This window comes from Typopeltis vanoorti, chromosome 5 (assembly GCF_054136105.1).
Source record: "Typopeltis vanoorti isolate ZY-2024b chromosome 5, IOZ_Tvanoo_1.0, whole genome shotgun sequence".
NCBI classification, from domain to species: Eukaryota; Metazoa; Arthropoda; class Arachnida; order Uropygi; family Thelyphonidae; genus Typopeltis; species Typopeltis vanoorti.
The window spans coordinates 19,477,350-19,500,887 of record NC_143553.1 but is presented as its reverse complement, the minus strand read 5'-3'; the positions used below and the strand labels follow the sequence as shown (position 1 = coordinate 19,500,887).

Here is a 23,538-nt window from a genome sequence, read left to right as displayed (position 1 = left end):
CATCAAAAATCAGCTTTTTCACTATATGAAGATCTACAAAGCTTTTTTATTTTGGGTCCATAGACGAGAAGTTGGTTGGTTAACCTATACGACATTAGTATGGGAAGAGAATTAGGAAAAGAGGAACTTGTTCACATTAGATTTGAAGGCCTGTGCATTGTATTCCTTAGAAAACAAACGGGATTTGCAGGGTGTTCCAGAGTTTTGATTCCTCCTCCTCCTTAATTCCTACTGCAGGAGTAGGAATAAAGGAGGAGGAAGCAAAACTTGCTCTATTGGTTGGTAGTTGCATGTGTTTCAATGAATCTGGCAGAGAGGGAGGATTACTAATGCTAGCTCTGATGAATATTTACAGAAGATGCATGCAGTAGATACTAAACATTTGTGTGAGAGTAGTTGGAGTGAGCTGGTAAGAGACGAGTCATTAATTACTCTGATACGAGGGTGGTCTGAACAGTTCTCAGCCTAACAATGAAAAACGAATTTATGATTTCAAAATTATTTTTATTTTTCAACATAATCTCCCTTAAGACTAATGTATTTATTCCTGTGATGCTCCAGCACCATTATCCTGTCCCTGTAGTGGTTCTCAGTGAGATCTGCAAAATACCCCTCTATTGCAGTTCTTCGAATCAAGAGCTACAATCACCTCTTGATTTGAAGAAAGACACTGACCAGTGAGGAAGAGTTTTAGTTTTGGGAAGAGATAGAAGTCAGAGGGAGCCAAATCTGGGGAATAGGGTGGATGTTCCAACAATTCTTAGTGCAGATCCCTTAATTTTCCCATCGCCAAAACACCTTTGTGGGCAGGTGCACTGTCCTGATGAAAGATGATTTTTTCCTTCCGCAAACCGGGTCTTTTCTCACGAATTTTTCATCTAGTCTGGTTAAAAGATCGGAATAATATTTCCCAGTTATTGTTTTACCCTTTTCATGATAATTAAAAAAAATGCCTTTAGCATCCCAAAACACCAATGCCATGATCTTTCCTGCTGATAGAACTGACTTTGTCTTCTTTGGCACTGAACAACCGGCTTCTGTCCACTGTTTTGATTGCTGTTTGGATTCTGGTGTGTAATGGTGAATCCATCTCATCCATAGTAAAAAATCGATGCACAAAATCAGTTTTATTATTGTTAAAAAGGTCCAAGCACTGTTTACAGATTTTCATGCAAGTGTATTTTTGATCTTCTGTGAGCAAGCATAGCACCCATCTTGTGCAAAGCGTTTTCATTTGGAATTCTTCATGCAAAAGATATCCTACACGTTCTATTGAAATGCCTATAGTCTCAGCATTTTCATGCACTTTGACTTGCCGGTCATCTAATACCATATCGTGTACTTGATCAATGATTTCTGATGTTGTTACATTTTTTGGACGTCGTTCATATGGATCATCTTCAAGGCTGGTACAGCCACATTTAAACTCGGCAGCCCATTTCTTAATTGTCGAAAATAAAGAAGAGTGCCCATAAACTTTTATGAACTTCGAATGAATGTCTTTTGCCATCAAATCTTTTTTACAAAGAATTTTATAACTGCACGTCTATATTAATTTCAAGGGATACAGACACACTTTTGCTTCAAACAGCTGTATAAAACAAACTACTTGATAGAATGACTTGCAATTTCATCACATGGATGATAAGCATCCACTGTGACACATGTACCAACTTAGAAAAAAAAATCTTGCCAATAGTGTTCATCTAAGGTCGAGGCCAAGAACTTTTCAGACAACCCTCATATCTTCTGTAGTGTGTTAAATATTTTCAAGAACTCACCAGATGTGTGAACAGAACTGAATGGAGGGGGTGGATTTCTGATTTGTACAGGGTTAATAGCTTTTCAGAGATAAGTAATGCCTTGAGAAAAAGAGGAATTCTAAGTTTTTTAATGCTGTGGAGGCAATGGCTGTAACGTGTTTATGCCAAGAGTCTTGATGGCAAAGTAATCTGAAGAACAAGAAGAGAGATCTCCTCTTGCCTAGAGATTATGTGTTTTTGAAGGTAAGATTGGGAGAATATAGTGTTTTTTGGGAAATGAGGCAGAACTCTGTTTTGCAGACATTGAAATTAATAAGGTTATCCAAGCCCCATCAAAGATTGGTTTGGAAGGTCAGAATTTAGGCTTTCAGAGGTTTTTGCTCTGTGAAGTGTGGCAATTTGTTTGGTACAGGATCTGTCAAGCAAGGAGGAGGAATGTGTACTGCTGTCGACAAAACTGTGTATTGGAGTGGTCAACTGAAGCAGGTCATTGATGGAAACCATCAGAAGAGGTAGCCATCCACCAATGAGAAAACTGGCAATCCAGTAGCAGAGTAGTGGACAGACTGAATGATGGGAACTTAATTAATAGGTACTTGTGCCAGACCAGTCAAGAGCCTTGGAGATATCCAGTGTAACTATTTGGGAATCAACAAACTTTTCCTCAGTACTTATCCAGAGGTGAATAGAATCCCTTGTTGAACTGCATTGGCAGAATCCAGTCATTTATTAGTTGAGTACTTTCAAGATAGTGCAGGAGTTGGCTGTTACTGGTTCTCTCCATTACTTTGGAATACTGAGGTGTGTGCATGAGAGAGAGAGAGAGAGATTGGGTGATAGTCTGATGGGAAGGATCTGTTACCTTTCTTGGAAATAGGTCAAATATGGACAAATTTCTATGGTACAGTGTGGATGCCAGTGGAATATGAATGCATAACGAGGTGACACAGTTAATTCTTGAGTGCAAATCATGTCCAGATATCTTTTTGGTATCTGGACAGAATTTTTCTGATCACTTTCTGGTGAAAGGTCAGAGGATGTTTGGAATAGTTGAGGAACATTTACCAAAATCACCTATGAAGGCATTTGAGGAAAAAATGATGTCAGGAGATTGGTGGTGGTAATGATATTTATAGTTTTAATGGTGCAAGGATAACAAAAGGTCATGCTGCACCATATCAAAGGTTATAGAAGTAAGATTACACAAGGTAGGACAATCACAAACATCCATGCCGTAACAGGATTCGAACCCACGGCCTGTTGGCTGAAAAGCGGGTATGCTAACCACTTGGTCAATTAGGAGATTGTTTTTTTTTGTGGGTGATGATGCAATAGATCCATCTGGTGCAAGTAGTGATGGGTTCGGTGTAGGGTAAAAATTGTGGTCAACTTGGAAAGAGACCAAAATGCATGGCTGCCGATTGGCCACTATGAAAGTTCCCTGCTTCTGGCTCCTTGGAAATCAGTTTTTGGTGCACTGATGATTTTCTTATAGCTGTTATGGGCTTTAGTATAAGTGGTGAGAAAAGGCCGAGTTCTTGATGACACCCAGCTGCAGCATGCTTGGTTCTTCATTTGTAGAGCCTTGGTGCATATTTTGGAGAACCAAGGCTTATCCGGAGATTGAGAATTTAGCATGGAATGAGGAATATATGCTTCCATTCCAGAGAGGATTGCTTCAGTGATGCATTCAGTGCAGGCTTGGTTGGCCGAGTGGTTAGCTTATCCATTCTCCAGATAAAAGGCTATGAGTTCGAATCCCACCGTGGGCATGTGATTTTTTTGTGATTTTCTGCTAAAATGCTAGTGGTGGTGCTGGCGATGGGCAGTAGATGGTAGTGGTGCAGTTATAGTTCACTGGTGAATTGAATGGTGGAGACAGAGTTGTACAGGAGATGCACTCCCTCGATGAGTTTTTTGACTCCCTGGAGGTGTTAGGTAATAATAATAATAATAACATGTTTGGGTTGGAAGCTCAAAAGCAATAATCCAACCAAGGGAATAAGGCATAGAAATCTTTGAGTTCATTCAACTTGGTGTTCTTTTAATGCCATAAGAATTTTGGTTGAGAATGGTATGTTGGTGTTGCTCAGTGGGTAAAGAGATAAGCCAAGGTTGTTTTCTGAATTATCTAAGGTAGATATAACCTTCAGTATATCTGGAGGGATCACTAGTGAGAAAAAGGTCTAGAATATTTCAGGTTATCTGGTACTCTGAAGGGCATGTGAAAAATTTGCATAAGGTGATTTGTGATGGCAAATATCTCCAGCATCTCTACATGCTTGTTCTGTGCAGCTGGAGAAGGAAGGTCAATTGGTACTGTGAATGTAAAAATTGTCGAGGGAGATAATCTCATTGCTAGGAAAGTTGGAATGAAGGATATTGATTTTCAAGGAGATGAAGTCAAAGATTTCAGAGTGGTTGGTGGCACTGGGAGAGCAACATATACAGACAGCATATGAATTCGAAAGAGTGGAACAGAGAGATTTCAAGACAAAATAGATTGTGATTGGGAGATCCTAAGTTAAATGCGTTTGCACGTGGCTGACATTATATGAATAAAAAAAAGACTTATGGGACACTAAAAGAGTATTTATGGATTTTAATGATATTAATCCTTTCGAGAATTGCTGTTTCATTTGGCAAAAATATAGGAAATCACTTTTAAAATGATAAAAATGAGGAGTGTATGTTTAGGTCAACTTATTTCAAAGCACCACTATGGATTCTTACATTTTTTTTCTACAGCAGACCTCTCACTAACTTACCTACCTTTGGACACAGGTCATGGAAAGATACGAAGAATCTCATGTGGTCACTTTTGATATTTCATAGTATTTGATTGAGTATGGGGTTACAATCATCTTTTCAAGCTGCCATCATATGGTCTCTCTTGTATCCTTTGTGAGTGAACTACCAGCTTCCTCTATGATAATTCACTGCATGTCATTGTGGATTGTTCCAACTCATCTGATTTTTCCATCAACACTTGAGTACTGGAAAGATCTGCTTTAATTTACACTTTTTCTCCTTTAACATCAATGATAATTTCTCCCTAATGTCGATCAGCAAAAATAAATAAATAGTTTTGCTGATTACAGTACACCCATTTATTACTGTTATTCACAAAATCCTGAAGCCAAAGCCTTAAATGCTGCTCTGGATATTCTCAGGTGGGGGCAAGGAAAATTTAGTAAATTATACATTAAAACTCAGTTCTACCTTACTAAGATAATAAGCCGAGAGGCTATTTTACCGGCGAATTTGTTAATAGAAAGGGGGGGGGGGGCGGTAAATCCCGTTTTATTTTATAGCCAGGTCCGAAACTCGGATCGAAATCCATAGAGTTTCATGCCGAAAAAATTATCGGCAGACCCAAGCGTAAATGATCACTTGGGTAGTACAACACCAGGGCAATTCCATGCAAAGGTGGAGCAAGATCCGTCACTAACTTTAATATGCTCTCATAATATAAAACCCAGCTCCTAAGAGATGTATACATATTGTTTTACATTATGAGAAAAGGTCACTACCCAGACCGGTTTCAACCTTTTTTGAGGTCTCATCAGTGAGTAGGTAGATCTGGAATATCAAGGTTTTTAAGTGAACACAAACTTACATGTATATATATTGTTTTACATTATGAGAGAATATTAAAGTTAGTGACGGAGCTTGCTCCACCTTTGCATGGAGTTGCCCTGGTGTTGTACTACCCAAGTGATCATTTACACTTGGGCCTGCCGATAGTTTTTTTCGGCATGAAACTATGGATTTCAATCCGAGTTTTGGACCCGGTTATAAAATAAAACGGAATTTACCATCCCCCTTTCTATCAATTCTACCTTATTTTCTGGAAGAAAATAAGGCAGAATTGATTTTAATAACATTCTGCTAACTAACCAAGGTCAATTTCTCTTTTTCTTTTTATAGCATATAACACTGTGCAGAGTAATATACAGCTTATGGTTAGGTTTCAGAAAAAAAAAAAAAAAAAAAAAAAAGTACAAGAAACTGGTCTGATGTCAAATCAGGTGGCATATCCATTGTGATTTATAATGCCAGACTGTTGACTGAGTGGTTGTTATATCCACTTTTCCAACCAACAAGTTGTAGGTGTGAATTCTCCAGTGGACATACATAGATGTTTGAGATTGTCTTTAGGTGTTAGGTGAATTTCACATCCCAGTGTGAGACTTCTATCCTACTTACTGAAGGGGCCCAAAAAATTTCCATGTTTGGTCCCTAGAGCAGGGTTTATGGATTATGTAAAAAATAAATAAATAAAAATACAAAAGAATATACAGAAATGAATAAAAACAGCAAAAGAAAAAAAATTCTTAGCTAATGTACTATAGGTTTATGAACCTTTTGTTAGTGGGGAAAGACAAAAAACTACATGGATCACATCACTAAACCAAATATTACTCTATTTTTTATTCTTTATTCATATGATGTCCTCTTAAGTAAATCTACTGCAAGTCCTCAAGATGCTTTATCCACCTAAAGTGCTTGGAAAATTTTATATGAACATTTTGTAGTTTTAGTAAGAACTAAAACTACAAAAGCTAAAACTTTTGTAGTTTTAGTTTTTACAATACCAGACAGGGAAACAAAAAATACCAACTGAATTTTCTGCATGTATCCTAAAGAGCAACTTACACATTTTAATTATTTAAGCACAATTTTTAATACAGATGGTAAACATGGAAATCCAAAAGACTATAATATTCATATCAAACTAGAGAAAAATCAGCCAGATGAGCAAGTTAGAAATATACAGCTAATTCTTACCATAACAAATACCTGAAGAATTCACTCACCATAATGACCAAAAACATTCCAGCTCAAAGTCATGTATAACATAATACTATTCTAAAGGAAATTCAGTATAAATAGACTATTCTTGTTGCTCTTAAAAGTTTGCTACATTTAAGGTCAACTAGATAAGACAATGTTCAAACCAATATATGCAAGTTGGAACAGAAATAAAACAAAGTCCTGGCAATTATTGATTATTGTATGGTATTGATATTCACAATAAAATAAACAAGATAATTAAGATAACATTTCATAGGATTTCAGGCCAGCACCTTTCTAGCACAAAAAAACACTTATTACAAAACACACTGGTAACTGTGAAGGTAGCTGCAAACTGTAATGGACAAAAGAGCTGATGTCTAATTATGGCATCCTCTGGAGTTGAATTTAAAGTAATCTACAGCTGCTGGACTGGAGAGTTAATGCAGCAACATCTGTTGAGGTTCAAAGCATCATTACTGATAAAAAAAAAATAAAAAAAAGTACAAAATTAATACAAAAAAATTCCTTAGTTCACCTACAGTACTAGAAGTAACTGGTAATTAGTTTATGGAATTAACAATGCATATAAAGTATATTAATTAAAGGTAACTTTAATGAATAACTTCTATATTTCGGCAACGTCACATTGCCATCTTCAGGAACATAAAGATATGGTATGTGCACTCAGGAACTAACACAAAGCAAATGAGGAAGAAAGCAAGAAACTAATATTGTTCCTAAAGTCCTAATGGTGCCCTCTTGTGGGCTAATTTGGTTGTCTTGGCAGTTGGGCTGAAGTTCTCATAATGAAAGTCTCCCAAATTTGGGGCAGTTTCATGCACCCAAATTTGTTGAGGTTAGGAACGTTTTTTAGAGCTGCTGAAGATTCTTTGAATAATCTTTCGTATTTAAACTTGCTGCGATTAATTATTTTTGTTTTCTTCCAACGAATTTTATGGTGGGTATCTAAGGCATGGTCTGCCAGCCCAGAGTGGCTGTACTGGTGAAACCAGATGTAGTCTTGGTGTTCTGAAATCCTGATATTTGTTGTTCTGCCTGTTTGGCCAAAGTAGGATAATTTGCAGCTGCAAGGGACCTGGTATACACCAGCTAGTCTAGGGGAAGTGGTTGGTCTTTGGTAGAGCGGATAAGGGATGCCAACTTTTTATATGGTCTGTAACAGGAAGTAAGGTCATATTTTTTGAGGATATTGGTTATTTTCTCAGAGGTGCCCTGGATGTAAGGGATGGTGATAGACTTGGTGTAATCTTTATTGTGGAGGGTGGGAGGGGGGTTGTGGTTTACAGGTTTTAGTATTTTTTGGATTTTTTGGGGGTTATAGCCATTGGCTAAGAAAGTGTTAAGGATGTGGTTTAGTTCAATAGTCAGGGCCTTGTTATCTGAGCAGATTAATTTTGCCCTGTTATATCGTGTTTTTATCACCCCATATTGTGGGGTGGTGGGATTGCTGGTGAATGTATCTGCCAGTGTGGGTGGGTTTTCTGTAAACAGAGAAAACCAAAGATCCATCAAGCTGGCGGGTGATTAAAGTGTCTAGGAAGGGGAGGGTATTGTTTTCATCTTTTTCTAAGGTGAACTGGACTCTGGGGTGTTGGTTGTTTAAGTGTGCTAGGAAGGAGTGGAGTGTGTCTGAGCCATGTGGCCAAATAGCAAACACATCATCCACATAACGAAGCCAAATAGTGGGTTTTTGTGGGGCGGAGTTTAAGGCTTTCTCTTCAAATGTCTCCATAAAGAAATTGGCCAAGGGTGGGGAAAGTGGTGAACCCATGGCTGTCCCCTCTATCTGTTTGTAGAACTTTCCTTGCCAAACGAAATAGCCTGAGTTCATTGTGAACTGAAATAGGGCTGAGATATCGGGAGGAAACTTGGCTTGGATGAGCTCAAAGGTTTCTTTGAGTGGGACATTAGTGAATAGGGAGGAGACGTCAAAACTGACCATTATGTCAGTGTGTTGGAGTGTGAGGTTTTCTATACTGGCTTTAAAATGGGCTGAGTTTTTTCTGTGTGATGGTGTGTTGCCAGTGTAGTGTGTGAGCGTTTTGGCTAAATGTTTGGCTAATTTATATGTGGGGGAATCAATGCCATCCACTATGGGACGCAATGGCACATTTTGTTTATGTATTTTTGGGAGTCCATATAATCGGGGGGGGTCTAGAGTTATAAGGTTTAAGTTTGTTGGTGACTTCCACAGGCCAAGAAGTGACTTTCTTAAGGAGTCTGTGGATAGTTCTAATCTGAGAGCTGGTCGGATTATATTCAATGAGGAAGTAAGTAGTACAGTCTAGTACTAAAGAATTTAGCTTACCTTTGTAGTCTTTTTGATGAGTACCACAGTGGCGCTTCCCTTAAACTCACACTCCAACACACTGACATAATGGTCAGTTTTGACGTCTCCTCCCTATTCACTAATGTCCCACTCAAAGAAACCCTTGAGCTCATCCAAGCCAAGTTTCCTCCCGATATCTCAGCCCTATTTCAGTTCACAATGAATTCAGGCTATTTCGTTTGGCAAGGAAAGTTCTACAAACAGATAGAGGGGGACAGCCATGGGTTCACCACTTTCCCCACCCTTGGCCAATTTCTTTATGGAGACATTTGAAGAGAAAGCCTTAAACTCCGCCCCACAAAAACCCACTATTTGGCTTCGTTATGTGGATGATGTGTTTGCTATTTGGCCACATGGCTCAGACACACTCCACTCCTTCCTAGCACACTTAAACAACCAACACCCCAGAGTCCAGTTCACCTTAGAAAAAGAGGAAAACAACACCCTCCCCTTCCTAGACACTTTAATCACCCGCCAGCTTGATGGATCTTTGGTTTTCTCTGTTTACAGAAAACCCACCCACACTGGCAGATACATTCACCAGCAATCCCACCACCCCCCATCACAACAATATGGGGGTGATAAAAACACTATATAACAGGGCAAAATTAATCTGCTCAGATGACAAGGCCCTGACTATTGAACTAAACCACATCCTCAACACTTTCTTAGCCAATGGCTATAACCCCCAAAAAATCCAAAAAATACTAAAACCTGTAAACCACAACCCCCCCCCTCCACAATAAAGATTACACCAAGTCTATCACCATCCCCTACATCCAGGGCACCTCTGAGAAAATAACCAATATCCTCAAAAAATATGACCTTACTTCCTGTTACAGACCATATAAAAAGTTGGCATCCCTTATCCGCTCTACCAAAGACCAACCACTTCCCCTAGACCTACCTGGTGTATACCAGGTCCCTTGCAGCTGCAAATTATCCTACTTTGGCCAAACAGGCAGAACAACAAATATCAGGATTTCAGAACACCAAGACTACATCTGGTTTCACCAGTACAGCCGCTCTGGGCTGGCAGACCATGCCTTAGATACCCACCATAAAATTCGTTGGAAGAAAAATAATTCATCGCAGCAAGTTTAAATACGAAAGATTATTCAAAGAATCTTCAGCAGCTCTAAAAAACGTTCCTAACCACAACAAATTTGGGTGCATGAAACTGCCCCAAATTTGGGAGACTTTCATTATGAGAACTTCAGTCCAACTGCCAAGACTACCAAATTAGCTCGCAAGAGGGCACCATTAGGACTTTAGGAACAATATTAGTTTCTTGCTTTCTTCCTCATTTGCTTTGTGTTAGTTCCTGAGTGCACATACCATATCTTTATGTTCCTGAAGATGGCAATGTGACGTTGCCGAAATATAGAAGTTATTCATTAAAGTTACCTTTAATTAATATACTTTATATGCGTTAATTCCGTAAACTAATTACCAGTTATGTCTAACCAACGTATAAGTCTTGCTAATAGAATTACAGTACTAGAAGTTTACAACTTTTTGTGTGGGGGGTTAAAAGAAGTGTGAATATTATATTTATTTATCATATCATATTTATCAAAAATGCATTATATTTATTTAGCCATTTGGAATAGTTGTTTCAAACATATACTCCTGATATAGGTGATGGAAAGAAAATGAATGCATGTAATATTTTATAATAGTAGTAACTAGATGTTTTTAAGGAATGTGTAGAAGACATTTAAAAAAATGGCTGAAAATGTACCAAAGAATAGAATTTAGTTAACTTCAATACATTACTATGTTACTCAAGGACATCATCAATCATAGTTTGGTCATTTGTACTGAGTCAGTTGAGGTCACAGGTTAATGCAGTATAGTTCAAAGGTTTCAATGGGTAGCTATAGAGCAATCTCTTGTTTACTCAACTATGACAAACACTAGCAAGCAAGGACATGCTATGTGACTCATGTCTTGGATGTTGTAAACCAATCCACTCTTCTCTCCCTGATGATCTTCTTGTAACATAACATTATTACAGTTCTGTATATGTGTTAACATTATAAATATATGTCTTTTATATACCTTGGAAATATCTAGAATAAAGAAAATCATTAGATGGATGATGAGGGAATTGGAAAAAGTGATTAAAGAGGACTGGAAGGCCAAGAAGGATAAACAGCAAAAAAAAGAAGCATTGAATCGGGTAATATTTCACGTAAAGATAATCAGGTGGGTAAAATAAATTATAAAAAGAAGGATATTACATGGTATGGAGATTCAATCACAAAACACAACTGATAATTGTGCGATTACTTCTAGTTTTCCATGTGCTAATATAAAAAATTTAACGAATGCAATTGAAAAGCAGAAAAGATGGTAGTTTTGGTAGGAACAAACAATTTGTCTGATGATAAACGCAGTTTAAGATATGGTATGAAAGGATTGCTGGAAGAAGCAAGACAGAAGAGTGAGAAAGTGAAAATAGTTTATATATTATCTAAATGTGATAGAAATGAATTAAGAACTAAGCTGGCAAACAATTTGATGTGTAAGCTGTGTAGAAAGAATGGCTGCAAGTAATGGGTGTGGAATGAATTTGAGGGAAGAATGGATTTGTGTAAGTGAAATGACCTGCACTTGAATGCAATTGGTATCAGGAGTCTGGAAAAATTATTAACTGGTATGAAACAGAACAGAGAGAGTTAGGAAAACTAGATTATGATGGAAGAAATGCCGAGAATCTGTGCTAAAGAGTGAACATGTTATGTAACTGTGTTAATGAGAGGAATGTGAATTATCATGGAAACAATTATGATGAAAAAATGATAGTGTGTTCCAGTGTCGAATTATTAAGCAAGTGGAAGGTAGTCACAGCATAAGCAAGGGATTCATTAAAAATAGATATCTGCAAGTTGTTCAACTAGGTTATGAAAACCACAAGTCAGTATACAAAAAAGCATGTGAATGCAGAGTATCAGAAATTTTGCCTTAGTGAACAAGTCTGGATGCCTCAGATTGTAGGCATTAGTGAGACCTGGCTATCAGAGGAAGATAGAGTATAAAGGTACAGTATTTTTAGAAAGGATAAGAGAAGAAGAGGGGAGGTGGCACTAATGATATTTGATGACTTGAGTCTAGTTAGGGTAGAAAGCTATGACTCCAATATAACAATTTTCCATCTGCTAGTGAGTTTGAAGCTATCTATTATGAGGTGGAGTCTAAAAAGATCAAATACATAGTTGGGTGCTGTTACAAACCTAGTTGATTGGTTGCTAGCGATTTTAATTTTTCAAACATTGATTGGATGGAGGTGAAATCTCATGAGAAGAATGAAACTGAATGTATTGGGCTGTTGTGAGACAACTTCTTCAAGCAGCATGTGACAGAAGGAACTTGAGGTCAAATTTGTTAGTTTTGATTATAGTGTCAGAAGTGGTGACAAGAAGTGGATTAAAGACGTGACTGTTCTACCTCTGGCTGGTGACAGATATCATGATGTACTGACTTGGGAAGTGGCAAAGTTTATGGATGTTCAATTTGGAAAAGGTTATGTACTGAACCAAGAATCAGAAAATTATGACCAACAGAAGAGTATACTAAGTTCTGTCCGATATTATTTGATAGATCGGCACTGCAGAGAAAGAATTTCAAAAATATTTAAATGATGACAATATTGAAATGCATTCCTAAAGTTCGATGAATAAATACAATAGGAGCAAAACAGATATATGTAATCTTATTAAGCAAGAGATTCTTAAGAAAAAGATTATGTGGAAGGGATACAGTGCATATAAGGACGATGTAATTTTTAAGAAGAAAATTATGAGGAGGCAGTAACTGTTGTATGGTTTGAGTACAAAAAAAAGAAACTGTCTCTACAAGCTGACAACAACCCAAAAGAATTTTACCATTATGATGCAAGTACAGTAAGAATAAATATGAAAATAATAATTCTACCATATCTAGATGGTATGCGACAGATGCAGAAGAGTGCTCAACTAATAATTGTCCATTTTGTCAAAGGCTACCAACCTGGTGTATACAATATTGAGCTCACTGCTTCCTCTTCACTGTGGATGAAGAAGCTCAAATGTATGAGGAGGAGGTAGTATAGCTGTTGCACAAATAGAATAAGAATTCAGTAATACGGATATTAGCACATATGCTAAAAGAGTATTCAGGTGAACTGGCTTCCATTGATGAAGGCGACTGACTGCCTTCAATTCACTGTGAATAGTTCAGCAAGATATAGGTTGGGAACAGCTTCACTAATTATATAATATGAATATCGGAACAGAGAAGATTCCATAGGAGTATGAAGAATGTATGATAACCTCATTGCACAGGATGGTACAAAGACTGATGTGACTAAGTATGACTTATCAGTATCTAACTATTGACGTATCTGGGGTGGTGGAGGTGAAGATTTTGGATAAGTTAGAAAAAAGCTCACACACATAAATGGGTTGACAGAGAATCTATAGCTTACAGTGAAAAGGATAGGTTTAGTGAGAGAAGGTCCTTTTTATGTTAGAGAGGATGGAGGTAAAAGTCAGTTCAAGCAAAAAGAGAGAGAGAGAGAGATCCTGTCTGGTGATTTGTGTATTACTGAGGATAAGGTAGATAAGATTTTTTTTTGTGAGAGAAAAGACAAGAGAGCATTTGGGGAGCACTGAAGGTGATCAGATTGTCCTTACCCCACTGAAGAATGGTATGGAGATCAGTGTTTAAGTAACTGGTTGCACACAATATTGAAGCTTTTCTAAGCATTGCATGGTTTGTTGCACAAGTAGGACAAATGAAGTGCACTCTCATCAGCAAAGCTGTGTAGAATTAGTGGTGATATACAGTAGATAATTTATGTATAGGAGAAAGAGAGTGGGTGATAGAACATAACTCCTGCATTGGTGGAGAAGAGAAGAAATCTGCCATTAGTAGAGCATGGTAGGCAGATCAAAAGATAGCAATTTGCATACAAGGCCTCGGAGCTGAAAACAATTGAATGATGTGTCAGTGTTTTAAGGATATATTTTTGGGCTAGGAAACTGCTCATCTAAGTATCTTCCCATGTGTGTTGGCTTTCTGTTAAAAAAAATCTACTTGTGAAGGTTGTAAACCTATTATACATCAGTACATGGGAATGATCTAGGATTAACTCTCTCGATATGTAACATATTACAATAAACTATTACTATTCCTTATAGTAATAAGAAAATTAGTCAGAACTTTAGAGAAATAGAATCTCTGTACTGCTTTCAAACTTCATATCCAACTGGTTAATCTCTTTCAAAGACCAACTCCATCCTTTTAAATTATACACAAAATTCTTTGAGCCTGAAAATTTGCCTATTACGTACAGACTGGAATATCTGCCAACAAACATCTGGTCATTTATGGAGAGCCCTTTGAGTTGGATCACAAGCTGCTCTTGAAAACCAACTTTATCTAACTAAATAAATGTGGTTGTGTAAAAGTCTCCAAACTATGGAATGCCATAATTCTTAGACTTCTTTGTCAAATAGCACAGACTTCCTACACATGCTGGCCATTGAATTAAAATCTTAGGAGCAATCAATGGTTTCTGTATAGGCATGTGGCTGCCAATGCTGATCCTCTTCAATTCACTGTGAATAGTTCAGTAAGATATAGTTCGGGAACAGCTTCACTAAATGCTTTAGCTAATTGCTGCACATAAGACATTCTGTTTGTCTGTACAAGCCCTTTCAAATGAAGGCGTTCCTGACAGACTCTCTTAGGACTACAGTTATACCTTTTAAACAAGCAATGTGGGTTATTTTTCCACTGATTAACACCTAGGATATTTCACCTTTTAAGAAGCAAGTCAGCTCTATTGTTTTCAAAATCATGGCTTCAGCCAGACTGGCACCAACAATACGCCCTCTATGGAACTATGAAAGATTCTTTGTTTTTCATATTATGATCAACACTACTGGGGATTACTGACCTGCAGTATTCTTAAAATAGTTACTTAGAACATGTAATGACACACGTGACCAGGTATTTTGCATATATGCTGTTGTAACATTTACATACATCTGCATAAAGGTTTCTGATTCAGTGGTCAGTATATGAACATGTACCACAAGACTGATCATTTCCACTTTGTTTTGTGTGTGTGTGTGTTACGTTTGTGCACATCATAAAGAATAATTTTACAAATAAATATTAACCATCATAAAGAATATTTTACAAATATTTTTTACAAATTACAAATAAAAATATTTTACAAATATTTTACAAAGAAAATTTTACAAATAAATATTAACCATCATAAAGAATATTGCTATTATCAACCCACTTCTGAATCCTAGTCCTCACCAACTTCTCTAATACCATAACAACAACCCCAGAAATACAGACTGGCCTATAATTTGTAGCCTTAGTCTTATCCCCTCCTCTCCCCCCAATGAAGTGGAACAATTTTTCCCACCTTCCATTCCTCTGGGACTCACTCTGTTGCAAGACTCATGTTGACTACTTGTAGCAAAGGTGCCATTAATTCCATAGGGCATTCCTTGAAAATACATGGCAATATACTGTCAAAGCCTACTATTCATTAACATCGAGTTTACTTAATTCCTCATATACTTCCTGCTCATTCACCATCAGTTCCTCCTCTATCATACCCTTGTAAAAATAATCATAATTTAAAATTATGAATATTTTTACAAATTGTTCATGTTAGTATATTAATAGTTTTGGTTTTGTAACACATATATAAGCACTTGCGATATGCCCATTATTGATATTATTTTGTCAAAAATGTATAGCATTTAAAAAATTTGTGTACTTACTGGATTTGGATAGTTGTGTTACTTGCAGAAGTTTTATTGTAATTTAAAATTATCAAGTGTTGTGTTGTGTTTTGTAAAGACATTCTCATTATGCTAATGGAGACAACATTTCAGCCATTATACCTAACTTCTTGCTTGCTATTTTCATGGAGTGTGCATGCTTACCGGGGAGTTTGATGATTGATTGACAGATGACAGATTGAGTGTTTGGTATCGAAGTAATGAGAAAAACAACCAAACTGCAGACTGAAGGAATTTTATTCTTATGAAGTTTATTTAGTTTTATGTGACAGTTGGAAGAATATTAATAGAAGATTACGAAAAGGAATTGTAGAACTGTGAGTCTTTAAACATAACAATAAGTCTTACAAAATATAAGACTTATTGTTATATTGACAATATATATTTAAAACGTACTTATATTCGTACAAATTGCCTACCGGTTTCGCTAGTAACTGACTAGCTTTCTCAAGGCTTGCACAGTACAAAAATGGTAAATGCAAAAAGGTTTAAGAATACAAAGAACCGTTAGTACATTAATAAAAGATTATGAAAGTTGAACGTGTTACCTTAGGTAGCTAAGGTTCATGATGCTGAGTAGATATGTTACGTTCACGTGACATATCTACTCAGCATCATGAACATGCATTACATGCAAACACGTAATATGATTATTCGCGTACTGTAGCTCTGTTGAACTGAAGGAATTAATTAGATTTTTCCAAGTATCGTTCAGTATGGCCCCTTTGATTACTGCCAGTACGTAGTACAACTGTTGCTTCTTTAACACGTTCGCTGCCAACTACGAGTATACTCGTAGTGGGTAAACCTGCTTCACAAGCCAGCTACGAGTATACTCGTATGACGCTTACCGCCGGGAACGAGATTATTGTAGTGACCTTGAAGAAGTGAAAATCCTTGGCTTGTGGGGCTAGCATCAAAACTGTGTATTCTCATAGAACGTATATGCTCTGTACAAGCCAACTACGAGTATACTCGTAGGACGTTTACCTCCAGTAACGAGATTATCGTACTGACCTTGAAGAAGTAAAACTGCTCGGCGTAGGGGAACAGACCATGCCAAAGTAGCGTGGCAGTGAACGTGTTAAATACTTGATGTCTGTAATCCTCGTCTACGTAGGGCATGGAGCTGTTATTCCAGTCTACAGTGTGGTTTGAAGTTGAAAAGTGATGTGCCAATCCGGAGGTGATCATTCTGTTGTGATTAACATCAACGACATGTTCTTTCTGTCTTATTCCAGGCTTCTCGAAGTCTGTCCAATGTAGGAAAGACCGCACGTGCATGGAATATTATACACACCTGGATATTTATAAAATGGAACACTGTCTTTCGGAGATCTTAGAACTTGTCTTATGCTATTTGTTGGTTTAAATACAACCCTGATGTTATGGGTCTTTAACAATCTTGCAATTTTTGTGGAAGTTGAACCTATAAAGGGGATGACTGCTGTTGAAATTTGCTGGGAGACTATTCTCTCTTGTTGGTTATCTTTGTATAGAAATATGTTGATGTTTCGAGGATAATCATTTTGTGATAGTGTTGTAGCTATTTGAGACAGTTCTGCTTGAACTTCTTCCTTGTCAGATATAAATTTTCTAGCTCGATTTCTCAACATGTGGATGATGCTATGTTTCTGTGACCTATGATGGTTTGAAGAGTAATGTAAATATCATCCAGTGTCCGTTGGTTTTTTGTAAATTGACAGTTTGATACTTTTACCTTGTCTTTTTACTAGTTGTTGTTGTTGTTGTCTTGTCCTTTGAAGAGTCTTAGATGTTTCCGTGCGCTCTTTGTACTGCTTTGGCTATGTCTGTGATTTTGTTTGTATAGAGCTGTTGTTCAGGATTAGGATCTATTTCTTGCAAGGCTGCTGTAATTGCTGGACAGGTAAAGATGTGAGTGGGTGTCAGTTCCGTATTGGGGCAGTTGTTGCAGTTTCTATATGTTCTCGTATCATCTGTATTGATCTTCATTCCTCTATAATGTCCTGTTCGTAGTCTTGCTATCGTAGTGGAGGTCCTTCTGTCAGCATTGATCTCGGGAATTTGATGTTGTATCACTGATTTCAATGGAATTAGTTTAGCTTTTGCTAGTGCATTGGCATCAGCAAGAGTTATCATATGAGTTTCTTGGTTGAGTTCTCTGGCCTCTTTTGCTAATTTATCAGCTGCTTCGTTGTGATCAATGCCTACATGAGCAGGAATCCATTGTAGAATGCAACTTTTACCTAAACACTTTAGATGATTTAAGAGTTTATGGATGTCTTGTGTGAGCTTGGTATTGCCATTTTTGATTGCCTCCATAGCTGATCTTGAGTCACTGTAAATTATAATTCCTTCAGATTGTTGAGATGATGATAGATTTAAGTAGGCTTCTAGTGCTTTAATTATTGCGTAGAGTTCGCTGGTAAAATTGGAAGCGATTCTCCCAGATCCAACTTTTATTGAAAGTTTTTCACCTTTCGGGAGTAGAAGGAGAACACCAGCGCCTCCATTAATCATATTGGTGTCTGATGATCCATCGGTATAACAAATAACCTGTTTGGAGGATGAAAGAAGGTTGATGGTATTTAGGCCTTTTTCTTTAAGCATTTCTTTTGGTTCTTTTTTTGTACAGAGTTTGGTAAGGTTTAGATTTATGAAGGTATTTGAAGGTAAAGGACTGGAAAATAGAGGTTCTTTGTTTATGTGGACATTTAGCTGATCAAGACCTATTGACAGTTTGATACTTTTACCTTGTCTTTTTACTAGTAAGTCCAAGAAGTGTAGCTGTTCGTTATTTTCTACTTCTAGAGTAAATTTTATTTTATTATGGAGTGCATTGATTCTATTAACAAATATATGTAGGTTTTTCTAAGTTGTCTTTCCCCATGATGAAGATATCATCCACATATCTCCACCATATAGAAGGTTTAGGAGTAATGCTGGTGAAGATTTCATCTTCAAATTTCTCCATGAAAAGGTTTGCACATGGTGGCGACAGAGGTTTATTTGGTGCCTAGAAAAGGAAAAATGCAGAAAGGCCAAGCTATTGAACCACTTAACTTTCCTAAAAAGGTGCAGGGATTTCTCTATCATCCCTAAATTTCTTATAATCAAAGGACACATTCAATCCATACAAGCCAAAAGAATTTACCACAGGACGTCATGGGCACTACTCAGAGAAAGAATCCAGCACATCAGGTACGAATTGAATATAAGTGATATTAATTGCCGCAACTATTTTGATGGCATTTCCAATAGTCTAGATTATACGACCTGGAATTATATAGACCACATGTTAGAACAGAGCTACGAGAAAACTTTCCAGTTCAATAAAGCCAAACAAATTAGAAAATTTAATGAACTGTACAAGAAAAAAGGGGATAAATTAACTGTGGAAAGGATACAAAGATGGATGACAAAGATGGTTTCAGGACTGTATACAAGGATAGTTATGAGGATCGGCTGAGGGAATGTGGACTGCAGAGTTTGGTGGATAGAAGAAAGAGAGGTGATATGATTGAGACTTTTAAACTATTGAGAGGTGGTTACAGGGTTGACACTGGGGAGTTCTTTCACTTGGTTGAACAGCGGGAAGGAGTGATGACAATAGGCCATCCCTGGAAGTTGCAAAAGGAAACTGTGAGCAAGAGGGTGAGGAGTGGTTTCTTTGCGTGGAGGGTGGTTGAGCCGTGGAATGCATTGCCTGATGGAGTGGTGAGTGCGAGAACGGTCAATGAGTTTAAGGAGTGGTATGATAGACTTTGTGTTTCTTAGGGGGGACCTCCCCTCAACGAGTATTGACAGACTTTGTGTCCTTAGGAAGGACCTCCCACGATGAGTCTTTTGACTCCATGGAGGCCTGAATAATAATAATAATAATAATAATAATAAATACTAGACACACAAAGGCCTCCCAGTTAACAAAGTGATTTTCAACTTGTCGAATCACTGCCTTTCGAAACATGAATCAGAGATTCTAAAGAAAGGTTTTACCTTTTCAATCACTTCTAATTGCATCCCAAAAATGGACTTTATGTGTGGAATTGAAAAAAGTCTCTACCCACTACCACAAGGTGTAGCCAACGACATTAGATTCAAAAGCACTATGATCCTAGCAACAGCAAAACAAACACAACTGAATACCACTCCATATGATAGGAAAGCTATTCAGAACTTGAGGAAGAACAAAGAAATAATAATAATGAAAGTAGACAAGGGGAATGCCACCGTTATCCTTAACTCAAAAGACTATTTTAAGAAGATAAACAACTTATTATCTGACAGTTCCACGTACAAAATCCTCAACAGAGATCCTACCATGAAGAACCACAATGAGACAAACTTCCTGATCCATAACATGAATACTTGGCCTGAAGAACTAAAACGAAAACTTAAATCCTCACATCCCATTACTCCTAGAACTGTATGGGGCGCCTAAAGTGCATAAAGAAGAAGTTTTACTTTGTCCGATTGTGGATGGCAGGTCCTCCCCAACGTACCTATTGGCTAAGCACCTATGTTTGTCAAATTTTTTCCCTTACTTAAGGGAAAAATTTGACAAACAGAGTCCTACTTAAAAATTTCTCAACACTTTGTGGACAAACTCAAAAACGTTAAAATAACACAAACATAATGGCCAGTGTAGATGTAGTGTCCTTGTTCACGAATGTACCAGTAGAAGACATAATGAACACTATCAAAGATCTCTTTCCTGTTCAATCATTGCCTACAATCAAATTTTTCAAAGTTAACAACAAGGTATACAAACAATTAGAAGGCCTAGCCATGGGTAGCCCTCTGTCGCCACCACGTGCAGAACTTTACATGGAGAAATTTGAAGATGAAATCTTCACCAGCATTACTCCTAAACCTTCTATATGGTGGAGATATGTGGATGATATCTTCATCATAGGGAAAGACAACTTAGAAAAACCTACATATGTTTGTTAATAGAATCAATGCACTCCACAATAAAATAAAATTTACTCTAGAAGTAGAAAATAACGAACAGCTACACTTCTTGGACTTACTAGTAAAAAGACAAGGTAACAGTATCAAACTGTCAATTTACAAAAAACCAACGGACACTGGATGATATTTACATTACTCTTCAAACCATCATAGGTCACAGAAACATAGCATCATCCACATGTTGAGAAATCGAGCTAGAAAATTTATATCTGACGAGGAAGAAGTTCAAGCAGAACTGTCTCAAATAGCTACAATACTATCACAATATGGTTATCCTTGAAACATCAACAAATTTCTATACAAAGATAACCAACAAGAGAGAACAGTCTCCCAGCAAATTTCAACAGCAGTCATCCCCTTTATAGGTTCAACTTCCACAAAAATTGCAAGACTGTTAAAGACCCATAATATCAGGGTTGTAAAAAATACTTCTAGAGTAAAAAAATTTACTCTAGAAGTAGAAAATAACGAACAGCTACACTTCTTGGACTTACTAGTAAAAAGACAAGGTAACAGTATCAAACTGTCAATTTACAAAAAACCAACGGACACTGGATGATATTTACATTACTCTTCAAACCATCATAGGTCACAGAAACATAGCATCATCCACATGTTGAGAAATCGAGCTAGAAAATTTATATCTGACGAGGAAGAAGTTCAAGCAGAACTGTCTCAAATAGCTACAATACTATCACAATATGGTTATCCTTGAAACATCAACAAATTTCTATACAAAGATAACCAACAAGAGAGAACAGTCTCCCAGCAAATTTCAACAGCAGTCATCCCCTTTATAGGTTCAACTTCCACAAAAATTGCAAGACTGTTAAAGACCCATAATATCAGGGTTGTATTTAAACCAACAAATAGCATAAGACAAGTTCTAAGATCTCCAAAAGACAGTGTTCCATTTTATAAATATCCAGGTGTGTATAATATTCCATGCATGTGCGGTCTTTCCTACATTGGGCAGACTTCGAGAATCCTGGAAATAAGACAGAAAGAACATGTCGGCGATGTTAATCACAACAGAACGATCAACTCCGGATTGGCACATCACTTTTCAACTTCGAACCACACTATAGACTGGAATAACAGCTCCATGCCCTACGTAGACGAGGATTACAGACATCGAGTATTTAAAGAAGCAGCAGTTGTACTACATACGGGCAGTAACCTAAACAGAAATCAAGGGGGCCATACTGAACGATACATGGAAAAATTGAATTAATTCCCTCAGTTCAACAGAGCTACAGTACGTGAATAATCATATTACACGTGTTCATGATGCTGAGTAGATATGTCACGTGAACGTGTTACCTTAGCTACCTAAGGTAACACGTTCAACTTTCGTAATCTTCTATTAATGTACTAACGGTTCTTTGTATTCTTAAACCTTTTTGCATTTATCATTTTTGTACTGTGCAAGCCTTGAGAATGCTAGGCAGTTACTAGCAAAACTGGTAGGCAATTTGTACGAACATAAGTAAGTTTTAAATATATGGTCAATATAACAATAAGTCTTATATTTTGTAACATTTTATGACCAAAAACATGTACAATTTAAACTGCTAACAAGTGTTTAGTTTATAAAGGAACTGTAATGAACATTTTTGTTGTTGTGAAAACAAGGTGTTTAGTCTGGTAGACATGATTAAGTATATGTTAATAATCCAGTAATAGAATGAGTCAAAGAATGGGTGATTTTAATATTTTTGGATAAGAAAATCTCCAAAGTGTAGATTTATTTTGGGAGGCCATTAGTATTTTGTAGTTATGTAATTTTATTTAAAAGGTATCCTTAGTATACCTTTTAAATTTAGAAAGTTGTTGTGATCGGATTGACTAAGGGGGATAGATCAAATTTCAAATCTCAAATAACATTTACTGGCATTAATTTATGGGTTCACTAAAGACCTCGAGTTGTTTGTGAAGGTGGATGGGGTTTGGGAGCTTTGCTATTAAATAGTGAGCAATCTTCCATTATAGTAAATAAGCCAAAATTAACTTCTTGATGCCAGAACTTTTACAAATCAGGAGTTTACACAGTTTGAAGTTTAGCCTGGACACTTAGAAGTTTGCAATCACAGAGAAAGATTGAGGAACTGACTTCAATGATCTATGGCCAGATGCAGATCACTCAGTGATTGATGTATTCTCTCCATGATCTATTCTGTGATCACTCCAGAAGTGTTGATGTATTCGTAACATAGACCATTGATGATTTGTCTTTTTCCAATGTCGAGTATCTCATTGAAAGCAACAACTTCAACCTGGTGACATGGAACACAATGTACGTTTAATCACTTGAACATTGCATATCTTAGGAATGAATGGACACTTCCTGATGAATGGAAAGCTTATAGTTAACTCGATTTGGAGGGTGGAGTGTGTTTCATCGACGTACTTAATAATGATATCGCAAAGTGCAGGGAATTTTGATCTTTATACTAGATCAAAGGTAAGCACAGATCGATTTTGTTGAATGATGTTTTGGCCTGTTGGAAAAGGGAGGAGGCCTTGAAACCACAGTCATTATATATTTTCTTAGATCTGCATAGTTAATTAGTTTCATGGGGGTAAAACTCCATGAACTGGGGTATATCGAGTGTCTGTATTGATTAAGATGTGGATTGGTTGCAGAAGATTAGTTCAAATCTATTTTCTCATGAGGTAAAAAGTCAATCAATGAAAAACTGTACTTGAAGTTATTTCGCAAACTTTTTATTTGAGGAGAAGGGCCATAGGTTAGTTCCTTGACAACATTCTTCAGATCAGGTTTGGGGGAGCTGTTTCCATATTGAGGCATTGGAAAATTCTAAATTGAAAAATGAACAAAATGTGGATT

At 37.0% G+C, this 23,538-nt stretch overlaps 1 protein-coding gene across 1 annotated transcript in view; it reads right to left on the bottom strand.

Moving 5' to 3' along the window:
* The window catches only part of Arp1 (Actin-related protein 1), a 403,959-nt gene that overhangs the window by 132,660 nt on the left and 247,761 nt on the right, over positions 1-23,538 (bottom strand). The window lies entirely within an intron of this gene.